Source organism: Arachis ipaensis, chromosome B1, assembly GCF_059453495.1.
Source record: "Arachis ipaensis isolate K30076 ecotype BB chromosome B1, ASM5945349v1, whole genome shotgun sequence".
Taxonomy (NCBI): Eukaryota; Viridiplantae; Streptophyta; class Magnoliopsida; order Fabales; family Fabaceae; genus Arachis; species Arachis ipaensis.
The window spans coordinates 116683268-116703571 of NC_142436.1; the positions used below are offsets into that span (position 1 = coordinate 116683268).

Genomic DNA, 20304 nt, shown 5'->3' on the forward strand with positions numbered 1-20304 from the left:
TTTGTAATCCTATCTTTTTGTTTTAATCATATCTTTTTCAAACTACCTAACTAACTCTCTCTCTAATTTTTGAAAATCCCTTCCTCTTTTTCAAAAATTCCTTTTTAATTAATTAATTGTTTTAAATTTAATTTAATTTCATTTTTCTTTTTAATTTTCGAATTTTAATTTTAATTTTAATTAAAAACCCAAATTTTTTTCTTTTCTTTTTATTTAATTTTCGAAATTCTCTCCCCCTCATCTCTTTCTAATTATTTTATTTATTTACTAACACTTCTCTTCATCTAAAAATTCGAACCCTCTCTTTCTCCTGGTGTTCGAATTTCTTTTCTTCTACTCACATAAAGGAATCTCTATACTGTGACATAGAGGATTCCATATTTTCTTTGTTATTTCCTTCTTTGTCATATGAGCAGGAACAAGGATAAGAACATTCTTGTTGAAGCCGATCCTGAACCTGAAAGAACTCTAAAGAGGAAGCTAAGGGAAGCTAAAGCACAACTCTCTGGAGAAAATCTGACAAAAATTTTTGAAAAAGAAGGAGACATGGCCGAAAATAACAACAATGCAAGGAAGATGCTTGGTGACTTTACTGCACCTAATTCCAATTTACATGGAAGAAGCATCTCAATCCCTGCCATTGGAGCAAACAATTTTAAGCTGAAACCTCAATTAGTTTCTCTGATGCAACAGAATTGCAAGTTTTATGGACTTCCATCCGAAGATCCCTTTTAGTTCTTAACTGAATTCTTGCAGATGTGTGATACTGTTAAGACCAATGAGGTTGATCCCGAGGTCTACAGGCTTATGCTTTTCCCATTTGCTGTAAGAGACAGAGCTAGAATATGGTTGGACTCTCAGCCTAAGGACAGCCTGAACTCTTGGGATAAGCTGGTCACAGCTTTCTTAGCCAAGTTCTTTCCTCCTCAAAAGCTTAGCAAGCTTAGAGTGGATGTTCAAACCTTCAAACAAAAGGAAGGTGAGTCCCTCTATGAAGCTTGGGAGAGATACAAAGAACTGACCAAAAAGTGTCCTTCTGACATGCTTTCAGAATGGACCATCCTGGATATATTCTATGATGGTCTGTCTGAGCTATCAAAGATGTCATTGGACCACTCTGCAGGTGGATCCATTCACATAAAGAAAACGCCTGCAGAAGCTCAAGAACTCATTGACATGGTTGCAAATAACCAGTTTATGTACACTTCTGAAAGGAATCCTGTGAATAATGGGACGCCTATGAGGAAGGGAGTTCTTGAAATTGATACTCTGAATGCCATATTGGCTCAGAACAAAATATTGACTCAGCAAGTCAATATGATCTCTCAGAGTCTGAATGTATTGAAGGAATCATCCAACAGTACTAAAGAGGCATCTTCTGAAGAAGAAGCTTATGATCCTGAGAACCCTGCAATAGCAGAGGTGAATTACATGGTTAAACCCTATGGAAACTCCTATAATCCCTCATGGAGAAATCATCCAAATTTCTCATGGAAGGATCAACAAAAGCCTCAACAAGGCTTTAATAATGGTGGAAGAAACAGGTTTAGCAATAGCAAACCTTTTCCATCATCCACTCAGCAATAGACAGAGAATTCTGAGCAGAATCCATTTAGCTTAGCAAATATAGTCCCTGATCTATCTAAGGCCACTGTAAGTTTCATGAATGAAACAAGGTCGTCCATTAGAAATTTGGAGGCACAAGTGGGCCAGCTGAGTAAAAGAGTCACTGAAACTCCTCCTAGTACTCTCCCAAGCAATACAGAAGAGAATCCAAAGAGAGAGTGCAAGGCCATAGATTTAACCATCATGGCCGAACCTACAAGGGAGGGAGAGGACGTGAATCCCAGTGAGGAAGACCTCCTGGGACGCTCAGTAATCAATAAGGAGTTCCTCAATGAGGACCTAAAGGAATCTGAGGCTCACCTAGAGACCATAGAGATTCCATTAAACCTTCTTCTGCCCTTCATGAGCTCTGATGAGTACTCTTCTTCTGAAGAGAATGAAGATATTACTGAAGAGCAAGTTTCCAAGTACATTGGTGTAATCATGAAACTGAATGCTAAATTATTTGGTAATGAGACTTGGAAAGATGAACCTCCCTTGCTCACCAATGAACTGAATGCATTGGATAGGCAGAAATTACCTCAAAAGAGACAGGATCCTGGTAAATTCCTAATTCCCTGTAACATAGGCACCATGAACTTTGAGAAAGCTATGTGTGACCTGGGGTCAGGAATAAACTTAATGCCACTTTCTGTAATAGAGAAACTTGGGATCTTTGAGGTGCAAGATGCTAGAATCTCATTAGAGATGGCAAACAACTCAAGAAAACAGGCTTATGGACTAGTAGAGGACGTGTTAGTAAAGGTTGAAGGCCTTTACATCCCTGCTGATTTCATAATCCTAGACAGTGGGAAGGATGAGGATGAATCCATCATCCTTGGAAGACCCTTCCTAGCCACAGCAAGAGCTGTCAATGATGTGGACAGAGGAGAATTGATCCTTCAACTAAATGAGGACAACCTTGTGTTTAAAACTCAAGGATCTCCTTCTGTAACCATAGAGAGGAAGCATGAAAAGCTTCTCTCACTGCAGAGTCAATCAAATCCCCCACATTCAAACTCTCAGTTTGGTGTTGGGAGGCCACAACCAAACTCTAAGTTTGGTGTTGAACCCCCACATTCAAACTTTAAGTTTGGTGTTGGGAGGTTCCAACCTTGCTCTGATTATCTGTGAGGCTCCATGGGAGCTCACTGTCAAGCTATTGACATTAAAGAAGCACTTGTTGGGAGGCAACCCAATGTTATTTAATCATATTTATTTTATTTTCTCTTTGTTGTTTCATGTTTTATTAGGTTGATGATCATGTGGAGTCACAAAAACTACTGAAAAATCAAAAACAAAATGAAAAAACAGCATTAAAAATAGCACACCCTGGAGGAGAGCAGTCTGGCGTTTAAACGCCAGAAACAAGCATCTGTCTGGCGTTTAACGCCATAAACAGGCACCAAACTGGCGTTTAACGCCAGAAACAAGCTACATTTGGGCGTTTAACGCCAGAAACAGGCAGCAGTCTGGCGTTAAACGCCAGGATTGCACAGCAAGGGCGTTTTACACGCTATTTAGAGCAGGGATGTTAAGTCCTTGGCTCCACTGGATCTGTGAACCCCACAGGATCCCTACCACTTCTTCTCTCATCTTCACACCTTTTCATAACATTCTTCCTCAGTTAACCTCCACCAATCACCTCCATTACTCCTCCAAAACTATCACACATCAGAACCACCTAAACCCCATTGACTGAACCATTCACACACATCCATCTCCTCCATTTTCTTCTTCTTCTATTCACTTCTTTCTTCTTTTGCTCGGGGAAGAGCAAACCTTCTAAGTTTAGTGTGGTAAAAGCATTGCTTTTTGTTTTTCCATAACCATCTAGGGCACCTAAGGCCCGAGACATTCTCATTGAAGAGGACAAGCCCATCACTAAGAAAAAGATGGAGCAAACAAGAGATCATGGACCTCAACAAGAGCATGAGGAAATTCCTCACCATGAAATCCCAGAGATGCCCTCAAGGGTTGCACTTTCCTCCACAGAATTATTGGGAACAAATCAACACTTCCCTAGGAGAATTAAGTTCCAACATGGGACAACTAAAGGTGGAGCACTAAGAGCACTCCATCATCCTCCATGAGATTAGAGAAGATCAAAGAGCCATGAGGGAGGAGCAACAAAGGCAAGGAAGAGACATAGAGGAGCTCAAGAGCACTATTGGTTCTTCAAGGAGAGGAAGACGCCACCCTCACTAAGGTGGACTCATTCCTTAATCTCCTTGTCTATTTATTTTCTGTTTTTCGGTTTTTGAGCCTTATGTGTTATTTATGCTTGTGCCTTTACTACATGATCATTAGTGTCTAAGTGTCTATGACTTAAAGTTATGAATATGAATCCATCACCTTTCTTAAATGAAAAATATTTTAATTACAAAAGAATAAGAAGTACATGGTTTCGAATTCATCCTTGAAACTAGTTTAATTATTTTGATGTGGTGACAATACTTTTTGTTTTCTGAATGAATGCTTGAACAGTGCATATGTCTTTTGAAGTTGTTGTTTATGAATGTTAAATATGTTGGCTCTTGAAGAATAAGGAAAAAGGAGAAATGTTATTTGATAATCTGAAAAATCATAAAAATGATTCTTGAAGCAAGAAAAAGCAGTGAATACAAAAGCTTGCAAAAAAAAAAGAAGAAGAAAAAAAAAGTGAAAAAAAGAAAGAAAAAGAAAAAGCAAGCAGAAAAAGCCAAAAGCTCTTTAAACCAAAAGGCAAGAGCAAAAAGCCAATAGCCCTTAAAACCAAAAGGCAAGGGTAAATAAAAAGGATCCAAGGCTTTGAGCATCAATAGATAGGAAGGCCTAAAGGAATAAAATCCTGGCCTAAGCGGCTAAACCAAGCTGTCCCTAACCATGTGCTTGTGGCGTGAAGGTGTCAAGTGAAAACTTGAGACTGAGTGGTTAAAGTCAAGGTCCAAAGCAAAAAAAAAGAGTGTGCTTAAGAACCCTGGACACCTCTAATTGGGGACTTTAGCAAAGCTGAGTCACAATCTGAAAAGGTTCACCCAATCATGTGTCTGTGGCATTTATGTATCCGGTGGTAATACTGGAAAACAAAGTGCTTAGGGCCACGGCCAAGACTCATAAAGTAGCTGTGTTCAAGAATCAACATACTAAACTAGGAGAATCAATAACACTATCTGAACTCTAAGTTCCTATAGATGCCAATCATTCTGAATTTCAATGGATAAAGTGAGATGCCAAAACTATTCAAGAGGCAAAAAGCTACAAGTCCCACTCATCTGATTGGAGCTGAGTTTCATTGATATTTTGAAATCTATAGTATATTCTCTTCTTTTTATCCTATTTGATTTTTAGTTGCTTGGGGACAAGCAACAATTTAAGTTTGGTGTTGTGATGAGCGGATAATTTATACGCTTTTTGGCATTGTTTTTACATAGTTTTCAGTATAATTTAGTTAGTTTTCAGTATATTTTTATTATTTTTTAAATAAAAATCACATTTCTGGACTTTACTATGAGTTTGTGTGTTTTTCTGTGATTTCAGGTATTTTTTGGCTGAAATTGAGGGACTTGAGCAAAAATCAGATTCAGAGGTTGAAGAAGGACTACAGATGCTGTTGGATTCTGACCTCCCTGCACTCAAAGTGGATTTTATGGAACTACAGAACTCCAAATGGCGCGCTCTCAATTGCGTTGGAAATTAGACATCTAGGGCTTTCCAGCAATATATAATAGTCTATACTTTTCCCAAGTTTAGATGATGCAAACTGGCGTTCAACGCTAGTTCCATGCTGCATTTTGGAGTTAAACGCCAGAAACAGGTTGCAAAGTGGAGTTAAACACCAGAAACAGGTTACAAACTGGCGTTCAACTCCAAGAGAAGCCTCTACACGTGTAAAGCTCAATGCTCAGCCCATGCACACACCAAGTGGGCCCCGGAAGTGGATTTCTGCATCATTTACTTATCTCTGTAAAACCTAGTAACTAGTTTAGTATAAATAGGACTTTTTACTATTGTATTTACATCTTTAGTTTTATCTTTAGATCACGTTTGGGGGCTGGCCTCTCGGCCATGCCTGGACCTTCATCACTTATGTATTTTCAACGGTAGAGTTTCTACACACCATAGATTAAGGTGTGGAGCTCTGCTGTTCCTCATGGATTAATGCAAAGTACTACTATTTTTCTGTTCAATACAAACTTATTTCGCTTCTAAGATATTCATTCGAACTTCAATGTGAATGTGATGATCGTGACAATCATCATCATTCCCAACTTATGAATGCGTGCCTGACAACCACTTCCGTTCTACCTTAGATTGAATGGGTATCTCTTGGATATCTAATACAGGGGACCGAGTCCGAGATATTAGAATCTTCGTGGTATAAGTTAGAACTCGTGGATGGCCATTCCTGAGATCCGAAAAGTCTAAACCTTGTCTGTGGTATTCCGAGTAGGATCTGGGAAGGGATGGCTGTGACGAGCTTCAAACTCGCGAGTGCTGGGCGTAGTGACAGACGCAAAAGGATCAATGGATCCTATTCCAGTATGATCGAGAACCGACAGATGAATAGCCGTGCTGTGCCAGAGTATCTTGGACCATTTTCACTGAGAGGATGGGATGTAGCCATTGACAAAGGTGATGCCCTACATAAAGCTTTCCATGGAAAGGAGTAGGAATGATTGGATGAAGATAGCAGGAAAGCAGAGGTTCAGGAGGAACAAAAGCATCTCTATACGCTTATCTGAAATTCTCACCAATGAATTACATAAGTATCTCTATCCCAGTTTATATTTTATTTATATTTTTATTATCAATTCACCATACCCATTTGAATCCGCCTGATTGAGATTTACAAGGTGACCATAGCTTGCTTCAAGCCGACAATCTCCGTGGGATCGACCCTTACTCACGTAAGGTTTATTACTTGGATGACCCAGTGCACTTGCTAGTTAGTTGTGTGAAGTTGTGATAAAGAGTTGAGATTATAATTGTGTGTACCAAGTTGTTGTCGCCATTGATGATCACAATTTCGTGCACCAATTGCCTCTCCTGACAACAGAGCATTCAAATCTGTGAGATCAGCGTCTTCGTGGTATAAGCTAGAATCAATTGGCAGCATTCTTGAGATCCGGAAAGTCTAAACCTTGTCTCTGGTATTTTGACTAGGATCCGGGAAGGGATGACTGTGACGAGCTTCAAACTCACAAATGTTGGGTGCAGTGAGAGTGTGCAAAAGGATCAATGGATCTTATTCCAACCCTAGTGAGAACCGACAGATGATTAGCCCTACGAAACCCGTAGCTGGACCATTTTCACTGAGAGGACGGATGGTAGCCATTGACAACGGTGATCCACCAACATACAGCTTTCCATGGAAGGAGCCTTGCGTGCGTGAAGAAGAAGACAGTAGGAAAGCAGAGATTCAGAAGACAGAGCATCTCCAAAACCTCAACCTGTTCTCCATTACTGCATAACAAGTATTATTTAATCCATATTATTTTACTCATTCCAATTAAAAATGAGAATTATTATTGATATCCTGACTAAGAGTTACAAGATAACCATAGCTTGCTTCAAGCCGACAATCTCCATGGGATCGACCCTTACTCACGTAAGGTATTACTTGGACGACCCAGTGCACTTGCTGGTTAGTTGTGCGGGATTGCAAAAGTGTGATTGTGATTTCATGCACCAAAATCCCAAAGAAAAATTAATAATTTCAATGAAATAGCAAAAACAGAAAGAAAGCCAAGAGCTCAATTGCTCTCTCGATCAAAACAGAAAGAAAATTGCAGAGGAAGGAAAATGAAACAAAAAGGAAAGAAAACCCATATCTGAATTTTAATTCTCAAGTTCAAAAAGGAAAATTTAAACAAAGAGCTCTCTATTCTAATCCTACTCCTATTGCTCTCTAGCAGAGCCAGCCTACTCAATGAAATGAAATTGATGCCTTTATATAGGCTTTACAAAATAAAAATGAAATTGAAATTGAAAATAAATTACAAATGAAATTCCTATTCTAGCTTCTCTGTGTGCCTTTGAGTCATGTTAATGGGCTTTGCTTGCTTTGGATTTGAAGAAGAGTGGATCCAGATGGCTTTGGTTCAAGTGGCATGGGTTAGGGTGCATTTGGTTGAATTTTGGTTGGAGGCATGCTCCAGTGGAGCGCTCCGTTTGGTTTTGTGAGCATAGCGCTCACTATCCTTGGGCCAATTTTTGGCGCGCCTTGTTGCTCAGCAATGTCCCTAGCGCTCAATTAGTGAGTGCTGTGCTCAAATTGTGAGCGCTACTCCTTGTTGCTTCAATGTTTTATTGCGCGCTGCCTTGGTTCCCCCTTCGAACCTTGGTATGAGCATTTGCTCCCTTGGTTGAGTGTTTTCTTGGGCCTTAAAGATGCCTATCACTTGTGCTTCAATTTCATGCCAAATATAGATTGCTATATATCATTGGAAATCTCTGAATGTTAGCTTTTCAACGCAACTAGAAGCGCATCAATTGAACACCTGTAGCTCAAGTTATGGCCCTTTGAAGAAGGCATGGTCATGCTGTCACAAGGCTTAAAGAAAAGCCCGAAAATGCTCACTTTATTGAGCGTAGCGCTCACTTAATTGAGCGCCAGCCTTTGATGTGCCTTGCCTTCCTTGCGCGCACCTTGCTTCCTTGGTTGAAGAGAACAAAAATGCTCACTCTAGTGAGCATAGCGCTTACTTCTTTGAGCGCTCCTTGTCTTGGCCTTTGTTGAGCGCTCCCTTGGTTGAGTGCTCCTTTGGTTGAGCACTCCCTTGGTTGAGCGCTGGCCTTGTGCTCCTTCATGGTTGAGCGCCACGCTTTATTTTTATGGGCGACGCTTTAAAAGCATGGCCTAAGGTCCAAAGTATGCTCAATCTTCAAAGTGTGCCCAAAATTCTTCTTTTCTTCTTTTTAGCTTATTTTGTGCTTTTTTTGCTTCTTTTTCTTCTTATTTCCTACAAAGTTTATAAAATCAAAAGATCAAAGAAATATACCATTTAAGCACAAAAGAATGCAATATTTAAGTACTAATTATCAATTTCTTGTATGAAAAAGCATAGAAAAACATGACATGATGACATGTCATCACAACACCAAACTTAAACCTTGCTTGTCCCCAAGCAAGAAAAGAATCATGCAATAAAGATTGACAATCCAAGGTAAGAAGAATAGCAACTCAATGTTCATGGTTGGCAAGTTTTTTTATGCATGCTACAATCACAAAAGAAATGTAAATGATTGATGCTTCTATCTAGCTCATTTTATGAAATCTTTTTATTATGTTTCTTCCTTGAAACAAGCTTTTGATTTTTTTTATTAGTTTCTCCTTTTGGGTATTTTACCCCATGAGTTGATAACAAAGCTACGATTCTAAATGTTTTGTTTTCAAGTATTACCACTTGATACATAAGCACCACAAGCATTGATTTAGAGGACTTCATTAAGCTCATTTGTTTCTTTTCTTGACTCTCTGATGAGCGGATAATTTATACGCTTTTTGGCAGTGTTTTTACATAGTTTTTAGTATGATTTAGTTAGTTTTTAGTATATTTTATTAGTTTTTAAATAAAATTCACATTTCTGGACTTTACTATGAGTTTGTGTGTTTTTCTGCGATTTCAGGTAATTTCTGGCTGAAATTGAGGGGCTTGAGCAAAAATCAAATTCAGAGGTTGAAGAAGGATTGCAGATGTTGTTTGATTCTGACTCCACGCACTCAAAGTTTTTTTTTGGAGCTACAGGAGTCCAAATGGTACGCTCTCAATTGCGTTGGAAAGTAGACATCTAGGGCTTTCCAGAAATATATAATAGTCCATACTTTGCCCGAGTTTAGATGACGCAAACTGGTGTTCAACGCCAGCTTTCTGCCCTATTCTGGAGTTAAACGCCAGAAACAGGTTGCAAAGCAGAGTTAAACGCCAGAAACAGGTTACAAACTGGCGTTTAACTCCAAGGAAGACCTCTACATGTGAAAGCTTCAATGCTCAGCCCAAGCACACACCAAGTGGGCCCGGAAGTGGATTTCTGCATCATTTACTTATCTCTATAAACCTAGTAACTAGTTTAGTATAAATAGGACTTTTTACTATTGTTTTTACAGGGGATCATCTTTTGATCATGTTTTGATGATTGAACCCTCTTTGGGAGGCTGGCCATTCAGCCATGCCTGGACCATTATCACTTATGTATTTTCGACGGTAGAGTTTCTACACACCATAGATTAAGGTGTGGAGCTCTGCTGTTCCTCATGAATTAATGCAAAGTACTATTGTTTTTCTATTCAATTCCAGCCTATTTCTTCTCTAAGATATTTATTCGCACACAAAAACATGATGAATGTGATGATTATGTGACGCTCATCACCATTCTCACTTATGAATGCGTGCCTGACAAACACTTCCGTTCTACATGAAAGCAAGCTTGAATGCATATCTCTTAGCCTCCTGATCTACGATCAGAGTCTTCATGGTATAGGCTAGAATTATTGGTGGCCATTCTTGAGATCCGGAAAGTCTAAACCTTGTCTGTGGTATTCCGAGTAGGATCTGGGAAGGGATGGCTGTGGCGAGCTTCAAACTCGCGAGTGCTGGGCGTAGTGACAGACGCAAAAGGATTACTGAATCCTATTCCAGTATGATCGAGAACTGACAGATGATTAGCCGTGCGGTGACAGTGCATCTTGGACCATTTTCACTGAGAGGACGGGAAGTAGCCATTGACAACAGTGATGTCCTACATAAAGCTTACCATGGAAAGGAGTAGGAATGATTGGATGAAGACAGCAGGAAGCAGTGGTTCAGGAGGAACAAAAGCATCTCTATACGCTTATCTGAAATTCTCACCAATGAATTACATAAGTATTTCTATCCTATTTTATATTTTAATTATATTTTAATTATCAATTCACCATAACCATTTGAAATCCGCCTGAATGAGATTTACAAGGTGACCATAGATTGCTTCAAGCCGACAATCTCCGTGGGATCGACCCTTACTCACGTAAGGTTTATTACTTGGCCGACCCAGTGCACTTGCTAGTTAGTTGTGCGAAGTTGTGACAAAGAACTAAAATTATGAACGTGCGTATTAAGTTTTTGACGCCGTTACCAAGGAATGAACGATCATGATTTTGTATACCAAGTTTTGGCGCCGTTGCCGGGGATTGTTCGAGTTTGGACAACTGACGGTTCATCTTGTTGCTCAGATTAGGTAATTTTATTTTAATTTTAAGCTTTTTGTTTTTATTATTTTTATTTTCAAAAAATTTTCAAAAAAAAATTTTAATTATTCTATGTTCTTCAGAATTTTTAAGAATGAATTCTAGAGTTTCATGATGATCTGTTGAAGTCTGGCTGGCTGTAAAGCCTTGTCTAATCCTTTGGACCGAGGTTTCAACTATCATTAGAGAAGAGCTTCTTTGTCTTTTTCAGCAATTTAGGTTTTGTATGTAATGATCTGCTAAAGCTTGGCTGGCCATTGGCCATGTCTAGTGTTTTGGACCGGAGCTTTCACTGAAAGCTTGGCTGGCTAGTAAGCCATGTCTAATTCCTGGACCGGAGCTTTAGACTAACATTGCATGATTCCTGGAATTCTCATTAAAAATTTTGAAATCCTTATTTTTATTTTCTAATTAATTTTCGAAAAAAAATCCAAAAATTTTTTTTTAATAAAATCATAACAAAAAAAAAACCAAAAATATTTTGATGTTTATTGTTTGAGTCTTGTGTCAAATTTTAAGTTTGGTGTCAATTGCATGTTTTTAAAATTTGTGCATTTTTCGAAAACTCATGCATGGTGTTCTTTATAATCTTCAAGTTGTTCTTGATGATTTGCTTTGTTTGATCTTTGCATTTTTATGTTTTGTGTCTTTTCTTGTTTTTCATATGCATTTTCAAGTTGTTAGTGTCTAAAGTTTGAAAATTTCTAAGTTTGGTGTCTTGCATGTTTTTCTTTTCTTAAAAATTTTTAAAAATATGTTCTTGATGTTCATCTTGACATTCAAAGTGTTCTTGGTGTTCATCTTGACATTCAAAGTATTCTTACATGCATCATGTGTTTTGATTCATAATTTTCATGTTTTGAGTCTTTTTGTTGTTTTTCTCTTTCCTCATTAAAAATTCAAAAATAAAAAAATATCTTTTCCTTATTTTCTCATAAATTTTCAAAAATTTGAGTTGACTTTTTCAAAACTTTTTAAAATTTAGTTGTTTCTTATGAGTCAAATCAAATTTTCAATTTAAAAATTCTATCTTTTTCAAATCTTTTTCAAAAATCAAATCTTTTTCATTTTTTTTTCATAATTTCGAAAATTTCAAAATTTATTTTCAAAATCTTTTTCTTATTTCTATTTCATATTTTCAAAATTAATGCTAACAATTAATGTGATTGATTCAAAAATTTTAAGTTTGTTACTTGCCTAGTAAGAAAGGTTCAATCTTTAAATTTTAAAATCATATCTTTTTGTTTCTTGTTAGTCAAGTAACCAACTTTAATTTTCAAAATCAAATCTTTTTAAATTTATTTTTCAAATCTTTTTCAAAATAAATGTCAATCACATCTTTTTCAAAATCAATTTCAAAATCTTTTCTAACCTCTTATCTTTTCAAATTGATTTTCAAATCTTTTTCAAATTAATCCTATCTTTTTGATTGATTCTTATCTTTTTCAAAACTACCTAACTAATTCTCTCTCTAATTTTCGAAAATCACTCCCCTTTTTTTCAAAATTCCTTTTTAATTAACTATTTGTTTTAAAATTTAATTTAATTTAATTTCATTTGTCCTTTTTTAAAATTTTCGTATTCTAACTTTAATTTTAAATTAAAAAACAAAAATATTTTTATTTTATTTTATTTAAATTTCGAATTCTTCCCTCTCTCATCTCCTTCTAATTATTTATTTATTTACTAACACTTCTCTTCTACTCAAAAATTCGAACCCACTCTTCTCCTCTGTGTTCAAATTTTTATCTTTTCCTTCTTCTATTCTTCTATTCTTATACTTACATAAGGAATCTCTATACTGTGACATGGAGGATTTCATATTTTCTTTTGTGTTCTCTTCTTTTTCATATGAGCAGGAACAAGGATAAGAACATTCTTGTTGAAGCTGATCCTGAATCTGAAAGGACTCTGAAGAGGAAGCTAAGGGAAGCTAAAGCACAACTCTCTGGAGAAAATCTGACAGAAATTTTTGAAAAAGAAGGAGACATGGCCGAAAATAATAACAATGCAAGGAAGATGCTTGGTGACTTTACTGCACCAAATTCCAATTTACATGGAAGAAGCATCTCAATTCCTCCCATTGGAGCAAAATATTTTGAGCTAAAGTCTCAATTAGTTTCTCTGATGCAACAGAACTGCAAGTTTCATGGACTTCCATCAAAAGATCCTTTTCAGTTCTTAACTGAATTCTTGCAAATTTGTGATACTGTTAAGACCAATAGGGTTGATCCCGAGGTCTACAGGCTTATGCTTTTCCCGTTTGCTGTAAGAGACAGAGCTAGAATATAGTTGGACTCTCAAACTAAAGATAGCATGAACTCTTGGGATAAGCTGGTCACGGCTTTCTTAGCCAAGTTCTTTCCTCCTCAAAAGCTTAGCAAGCTTAGAGTGGATGTTCAAACCTTCAAACAGAAAGAAGGTGAATCCCTCTATGAAGCTTGGGAGAGATATAAGCAACTGACCAAAAAGTGTCCTCCTGACATGCTTTCAGAATAGACCATCCTGGATATATTCTATGATGGTCTGTCTGAATTATCAAAGATGTCATTGGACCATTCTGCAGGTGGATCCATTCACCTAAAGAAAATGCCTACAGAAGCTCAGGAACTCATTGACATGGTTGCAAATAACCAGTTCATGTACACTTCTGAAAGGAATCCTGTGAGTAATGGGACGCCTTAGAGGAAGGGAGTTCTTGAAATTGATACTCTGAATGCCATATTGGCTCAGAATAAAATATTGACTTAACAAGTCAATATGATTTCTCAGAGTCTGAATGGATTGCAAGCTGCATCCAACAGTACTCAAGAGGCATCTTCTGAAGAAGAAGCTTATGATCCTAAAAACCCTGCAATAGCAAAGGTGAATTACATGGGGGAACCCTATGGAAATACCTATAATCCCTCATGGAGAAATCATCCAAATTTCTCATGGAAAGATCAAAAAAAGCCTCAACAAGGCTTTAATAATGGTGGAAGAAACAGGTTTAGCAATAGCAAGCCTTTTCCATCATCCACTCAGCAACAGACAGAGAATTCTGAGCAGAATCTATCTAGCTTAGCAAATATAGTCTCTGATCTATCTAAGGCCATTTTAAGTTTCATGGATGAAACAAGGTCCTCCATTAGAAATTTGGAGGCACAAGTGGGCCAGCTGAGTAAAAGAGTCAAATGAAACCCCTCCTAGTACTCTCCCAAGAAATACAGAAGAGAATCCAAAAAGAGAGTGCAAGGCCATTACCTTACTTGGTGTGGCCGAACCCAAAGAGGAGGAGGACGTGAATCCTAGTAAGGAAGACCTCCTGGGACGTTCACTGACCAATAAGGAGTTTTCCTTTGAGGAACCAAAGGAATCTGAGGCTCATCTAGAGACCATAGAGATTCCATTCACCCTCCTTTTACCATTCATGAGCTCTGATGACTATTCATCTTCTGAAGAAGATTAAGACATTGCTGAAGAGCAAGTTGCTCAATATTTAGGAGCAATCATGAAGCTGAATGCCAAATTATTTGGTAATGAGACTTGGGAGGATGAACCTCCATTGCTCATAAAGGAACTAAATGCCTTGGTTCAGCAAACTCTACCTCAAAAGAAACAGGATCCTGGTAAATTCCTAATTCCCTGTAACATAGGCACCATGACCTTTGAGAAGGCTCTGTGTGACCTGGGGTCAGGAATAAACTTAATGCCACTCTCTGTAATGGAGAAACTTGGGATCTTTGAGGTGCAAGCTACCAGAATCTCATTAGAGATGGCAGACAACTCAAGAAAATAGGCTTATGGACTAGTAGAGGACGTGCTAGTAAAGGTTGAAGGCCTTTACATCCCTGCTAATTTCCGAATCCTAGACACTGGGAAGGATGAGGATGAATCCATCATCCTTGGAAGACCCTTCCTAGCCACAGCAAGAGCTGTGATTGATGTGGACAGAGGAGAATTGGTCCTTCAACTGAATGAGGACAACCTTGTGTTTAAAACTCAAGGATCTCCTTCTGTAACCATGGAGAGTAAGCATGAAAAGCTTCTCTCACTGCAGAGTCAACCAAAGCCCCCACAGTCAAACTCTAAGTTTGGTGTTGGGAGGTCCCAACAATGCTCTGAACATCTGTGAGGCTCCATGAGAGCTCACTGTCAAGCTATTGACTTTAAAGAAGCGCTTGTTGGGAGGCAACCCAATGTTATTTAATTATATCTATTTATTTTCTATTTTTATTTTATGTTTTTTTTTAGGTTGATGATCATGTGGAGTCACAAAAACTACTGAAAAATCAAAAATAGAATGAAAAACAGCATTAAAAATAGCTCACCCTGGAGGAAGAGCTTACTGGCGAATCATCAAACTGGCGTTTAACGCCAGAAAGAAGCATCGAGCTGGCGTTAAATGCCAGAAACAAGCACCAGACTGGCGTTTAACGCCAGAACAGAGCATGGAAGTGGCGTTAAACGCCAGAAACAGGCTACAATTGGGCGTTTAACGCCAAAAGCAAGCAGCAAGCTGGCGTTTTAACGCCAGACATGCATGCTAAGGGCGTTTTACACGCCTAATTGGAGCAGGGATGTTAAGTCCTTTACCCCACTGGATCTGTAGACCCACAGGATCCCCACAGGATCTGTGGACCCCACAGGATCCCCACCTACCCTAACTCTCTCTCTTCACACATTTTCATAACCCTCTTCCCCAAATACTCTTCACCAACCACCTCAATCACTCTTCCCCATCACCTCTTAACCACTCACATCCCTCCACTCTTCCCCATAAACTCCACCTACCTCCAAAATTCAAATTCTTTTCCCTCCCAAATCCAACCCTAATGGCCGAACCCTAAACCTCCCCCCACTCCTATATAAACCCCTCATTCCTTCTTCATTTTCACCCAACACAACCCCTTCTTCTTCCCCTTGGCCGAATACACACCTCTCTCCCTCTCCTCCATTTTTCTTCTTCTTCTCCTTCTTTCTTTCTTCTTTTGCTTGGGGACGAGCTAACATTTTAAGTTTGGTGTGGTAAAAGCATTACTTTTTGTTTTTCCATAACCATTAATGACACCTAAGGCCAGAGAAACCTCAAGAAAGAGGAAAGAGAAGGCAATTGCTTCCACCTCTGAGTCATGGGAGATGGAGAGATTCATCTCAAAGGTCCATCAAGACCACTTCTATGAAGTTGTGGCCAAGAAGAAAGTGATCCCTGAGGTTCCTTTCAAGCTCAAAAAGAGCGAATATCCAGAGATCTGACAAGAGATTAGAAGAAGAGGATGGGAAGTTCTCTCTAATCCTATTCAACAAGTCAGGATCTTAATGGTTCAAAAGTTCTATGCAAACACATGGATCACTAGGAACCATGATCAAAGTGTGAACCCGAATCCAAAGAATTGGCTTACCATGGTTCGGGGGAAATACTTAGATTTCAGTCCGGAAAATATAAGGTTGGCGTTCAACTTGCCAATGATTCAAGAAAACACACGCCCCTACACTAGAAGGGTCAACTTTGATCAAAGGTTGGACCAAGTCCTGATGGACATATGTGTGGAAGGAGCTCAATGGAAAGTTGACTCAAGAGGCAAGCCGGTTCAATTGAGAAGACTGGACCTTAAGCCTGTAGCTAGAGGATGGTTGGAGTTCATCCAACGCTCAATTATTCCTACTAGCAACCGGTCTGAAGTTACTGTAGACCGGGCCATCATGATCCATAGTATCATGATTGGGGAGGAAGTGAAAGTTCATGAGTTTATACCTCAAGAACTCTATAAGGTGGCTGACAAGTCTTCCACTTTGGCAAGGTTAGCCTTTCCTCACCTCATTTACCACCTCTGCAATTCGGCTGGAATTGACATAGAGGGAGACATCCTCATTGATGAGGACAAGCCCGTCACTAAGAAAAGGATGGAACAAACAAGAGATCATGGACCTCAACAAGAGCATGAGGAAATTCCTCACCATGAAATCCCTGAGATGCCTCAAGAGATGCACTTCCCTCCACAAAACTATTGGGAGCAAATCAACACTTCCCTAGGAGAATTAAGTTCCAACATGGGACAACTAAGGATGGAGCACCAAGAGCACTCCATCATCCTCCATGAGATTAGAGAAGATCAAAGAGCTATGAGGGAGGAGCAACAAAGACAAGGAAGAGAGATAGAGGAGCTCAAGAGCACCATTGGTTCTTCAAGAAGAGAAAGACGCCACCCTGACTAAGGTGGACCCGTTCCTTAATATCCTTGTTCTTATTTTTCTATTTTTCGTTTGCTATGCTTCATGTTTATTTATGGTTGTGTCTGTATTACATGATCATTGATGTTTAAGTGTCTATGTCTTAAAGCTATGAATGTCCTATGAATCCATCACCTCTCTTAATTGAAAACTATTCGAAAAACAAAAGAACAAGAAGTATATGGTTTCGAATTCATCCTTGAAACTAGTTTAATTATTTTGATGTGGTGACAATACTTTTTGTTTTCTGAATAAATGCTTGAACAGTGCATATGTCTTTTGATATTGTGGTTTATGAATGTTAAATATGTTGGCTCTTGAAAGAATGATGAAAAAGGAGAAATATTATTGATAATCTGAAAAATCATAAAATTGATTCTTGAAGCAAGAAAAAGCAGTGAATACAAAAGCTTGCGAAAAAAAAGAGAAGAGAAAAGAAAAATGACGAAAAAAAAAGAAAAAGAAAAAGCAAGCAGAAAAAGCCAAAAGCTCTTTAAACCAAAAGGCAAGAGCAAAAAGCCAATAGCCCTTAAAACCAAAAGGCAAGGGTAATAAAAAGGATCCAAGGCTTTGAGCATCAGTGGATAGGAGGGCCTAAAGGAATAAAATCCTGGCCTAAACGGCTAAACCAAGCTGTCCCTAACCATGTGCTTGTGGCGTGAAGGTGTCAAGTGAAAACTTGAAACTGAGTGGTTAAAGTCAAGGTCCAAAGAAAAAAAAGAGTGTGCTTAAGAACCCTGGTCACCTCTAATTGGGGACTTTAGCAAAGTTGAGTCACAATCTGAAAAGGTTCACCCAGTTATGTGTCTGTGGCATGTATGTATCCGGTGGTAATACTGGAAAACAGAGTGCTTAGGGCCACGGCCAAGACTCATAAAGTAGCTGTGTTCAAGAATCAACATACTAAACTAGGAGAATCAATAACACTATCTAAAATCTAAGTTCCAAAAGATGCCAATCATTCTGAACTTCAATGGATAAAGTGAGATGCCAAAACTACTATTCAAGAGGCAAAAAGCTACTAGTCCCGCTAATCTGATTGGAGCTAAGTTTCATTGATATTTTGGAATTTATAGTATATTCTCTTTTTTTATCCTATTTGATTTTCAGTTGCTTAGGGACAAGCAACAATTTAAGTTTGGTGTTGTGATGAGCGGATAATTTATACGCTTTTTGGCAGTGTTTTTACATAGTTTTTAGTATGATTTAGTTAGTTTTTAGTATATTTTTATTATTTTTTAAATAAAATTCACATTTCTGGACTTTACTATGATTTTGTGTGTTTTTTTGTGATTTCAGGTAATTTTTGGCTGAAATTGAGGGACTTGAGCAAAAATCAGATTCAGAGATTCAAGAAAGACTGCAGATGCTGTTGGATTCTAATCTCCCTGCACTCAAAGTGGATTTTCCTGAGCTACAAGAGTCCAAATGGCGTGCTCTCAATTGCGTTGGAAAGTAGACATCCAGGGCTTTCCAGCAATATATAATAGTCTATACTTTACTCGAGTTTAGATGATGCAAACTGGTGTTCAACGACAGCTTTTTGCCCTATTCTGGAGTTAAACTCCAGAAACAGGTTGCAAAGCAGAGTTAAACGTCAGAAATAGGTTACAAACTGGCGTTTAACTCCAAGGAAGACCTCTACAGGTGAAAACTTCAATGCTCAGTCCAAGCACACACCAAGTGGGCCCGGAAGTGGATTTCTGCATCATTTACTTATCTCTGTAAACCCTAGTAACTAGTTTAGTATAAATAGGACTTTTTACTATTGTTTTTACAGGGGATCATCTTTTGATCATGTTTTGATGATTGAACCCTCTTTGGGAGGCTGGCATTCGGCCATGCTTGGACCATTATCACTTATGTATTTTCAACGGTAGAGTTTCTACACACCATAGATTAAGGTGTGGAGCTCTGCTGTTCCTCATGAATTAATGCAAAGTACTATTATTTTTCTATTCAATTCAAGCCTATTTCTTCTCTAAGATATTCATTCGCACACAAGAACATGATGAATGTGATGATTATGTGACGCTCATCACCATTTTCACTTATGAACGCGTGCTTGACAAACACTTCCGTTCTACATGAAAGCAAGCTTGAATGCATATCTCTTAGCCTCCTGATCTACGATAAGAGTCTTCGTGGTATAGGCTAGAATTATTGGCGGCCATTCTTGAGATCCAAAAAGTCTAAACCTTGTCTGTGGTATTCCGAGTAGGATCTGGGAAGGGATGGCTGTGACGAGCTTGAAAACTCACGAGTGCTGGGCGTAGTGACAGACGCAAAAGGATTACTGAATCCTATTCCAGTATGATCGAGAACCGACAGATGATTAGCCGTGCGGTGACAGCGCATCTTGGACCATTTTCACTGAGAGGACGGGAAGTAGCCATTAACAACGGTGATGCCCTACATAAAGCTTGCCATGAAAAGGAGTAGGAATGATTGGATGAAGACAGCAGGAAGCAGAGGTTCAGGAGGAACAAAAGCATCTCTATACGCTTATCTGAAATTCTCACCAATGAATTACATAAGTATTTCTATCCTATTTTATATTTTAATTATATTTTAATTATCAATTCACCATAACCATTTGAAATCCGCCTGAATGAGATTTACAAGGTGACCATAGATTGCTTCAAGCCGACAATCTCCATGGGATCGACCCTTACTCATATAAGGTTTATTACTTGGACGACCCAGTGCACTTGCTGGTTAGTTGTGCAAAGTTGTGACAAAGAACTAAAATTATGAACGTGCGTATTAAGTTTTTGACGCCGTTACCAAGGAATGAACGATCACGATTTTGCATACCACTCTCTAATCATTGATTCTCAGAACCTTGAGCTTTGAGGGAGTGCTTTTGCACTTGAGCCTAACCTTGGATCTAAGTATTTTGTTTTCAAGCTTTTTTCTTGATACATAAACACCACAAGTACTTAACAATTGAATTGTCATTGGTACTCAGAGCCTTCAGCTTTCTCATTCTTCCCCTTTTTTCTTTTCTTGCCTTAATTTGCAATTGCTTCTTCAAGGTTTTCATGATTTCCAAAGATTTCACAAAATGTTCTAGATGAAAACTTCAATTAAATAAAATCTAATGCAATTGAGCAACAATTAATCATACTAGCCTTCCAATACTTGTATGCACATGCTAAATTCTTCTTTAATAACCTTGTTTGTTTATGATCATAATACTTTATTGCATTTGAAATCACAAAACTCAAGTTTGTAGTCATAATGTCACAGCAACATGTTACAAATCAAGATTCAGGCTA

General features: G+C 38.3%; 2 non-coding genes across 2 annotated transcripts; both read right to left on the minus strand.

Moving 5' to 3' along the window:
• Positions 1–939: 939 nt before the first annotated feature.
• Positions 940–1047, minus strand: LOC148578052 (small nucleolar RNA R71). The gene has a single exon (XR_015902853.1). It is a non-coding gene; the product is annotated as a small nucleolar RNA R71 (small nucleolar RNA).
• A 12148-nt stretch (positions 1048–13195) lies between these two features.
• Positions 13196–13303, minus strand: LOC148578053 (small nucleolar RNA R71). Its single transcript, XR_015904520.1, has one exon. It is a non-coding gene; the product is annotated as a small nucleolar RNA R71 (small nucleolar RNA).
• Between the last annotated feature and the right edge of the window lie 7001 nt (positions 13304–20304).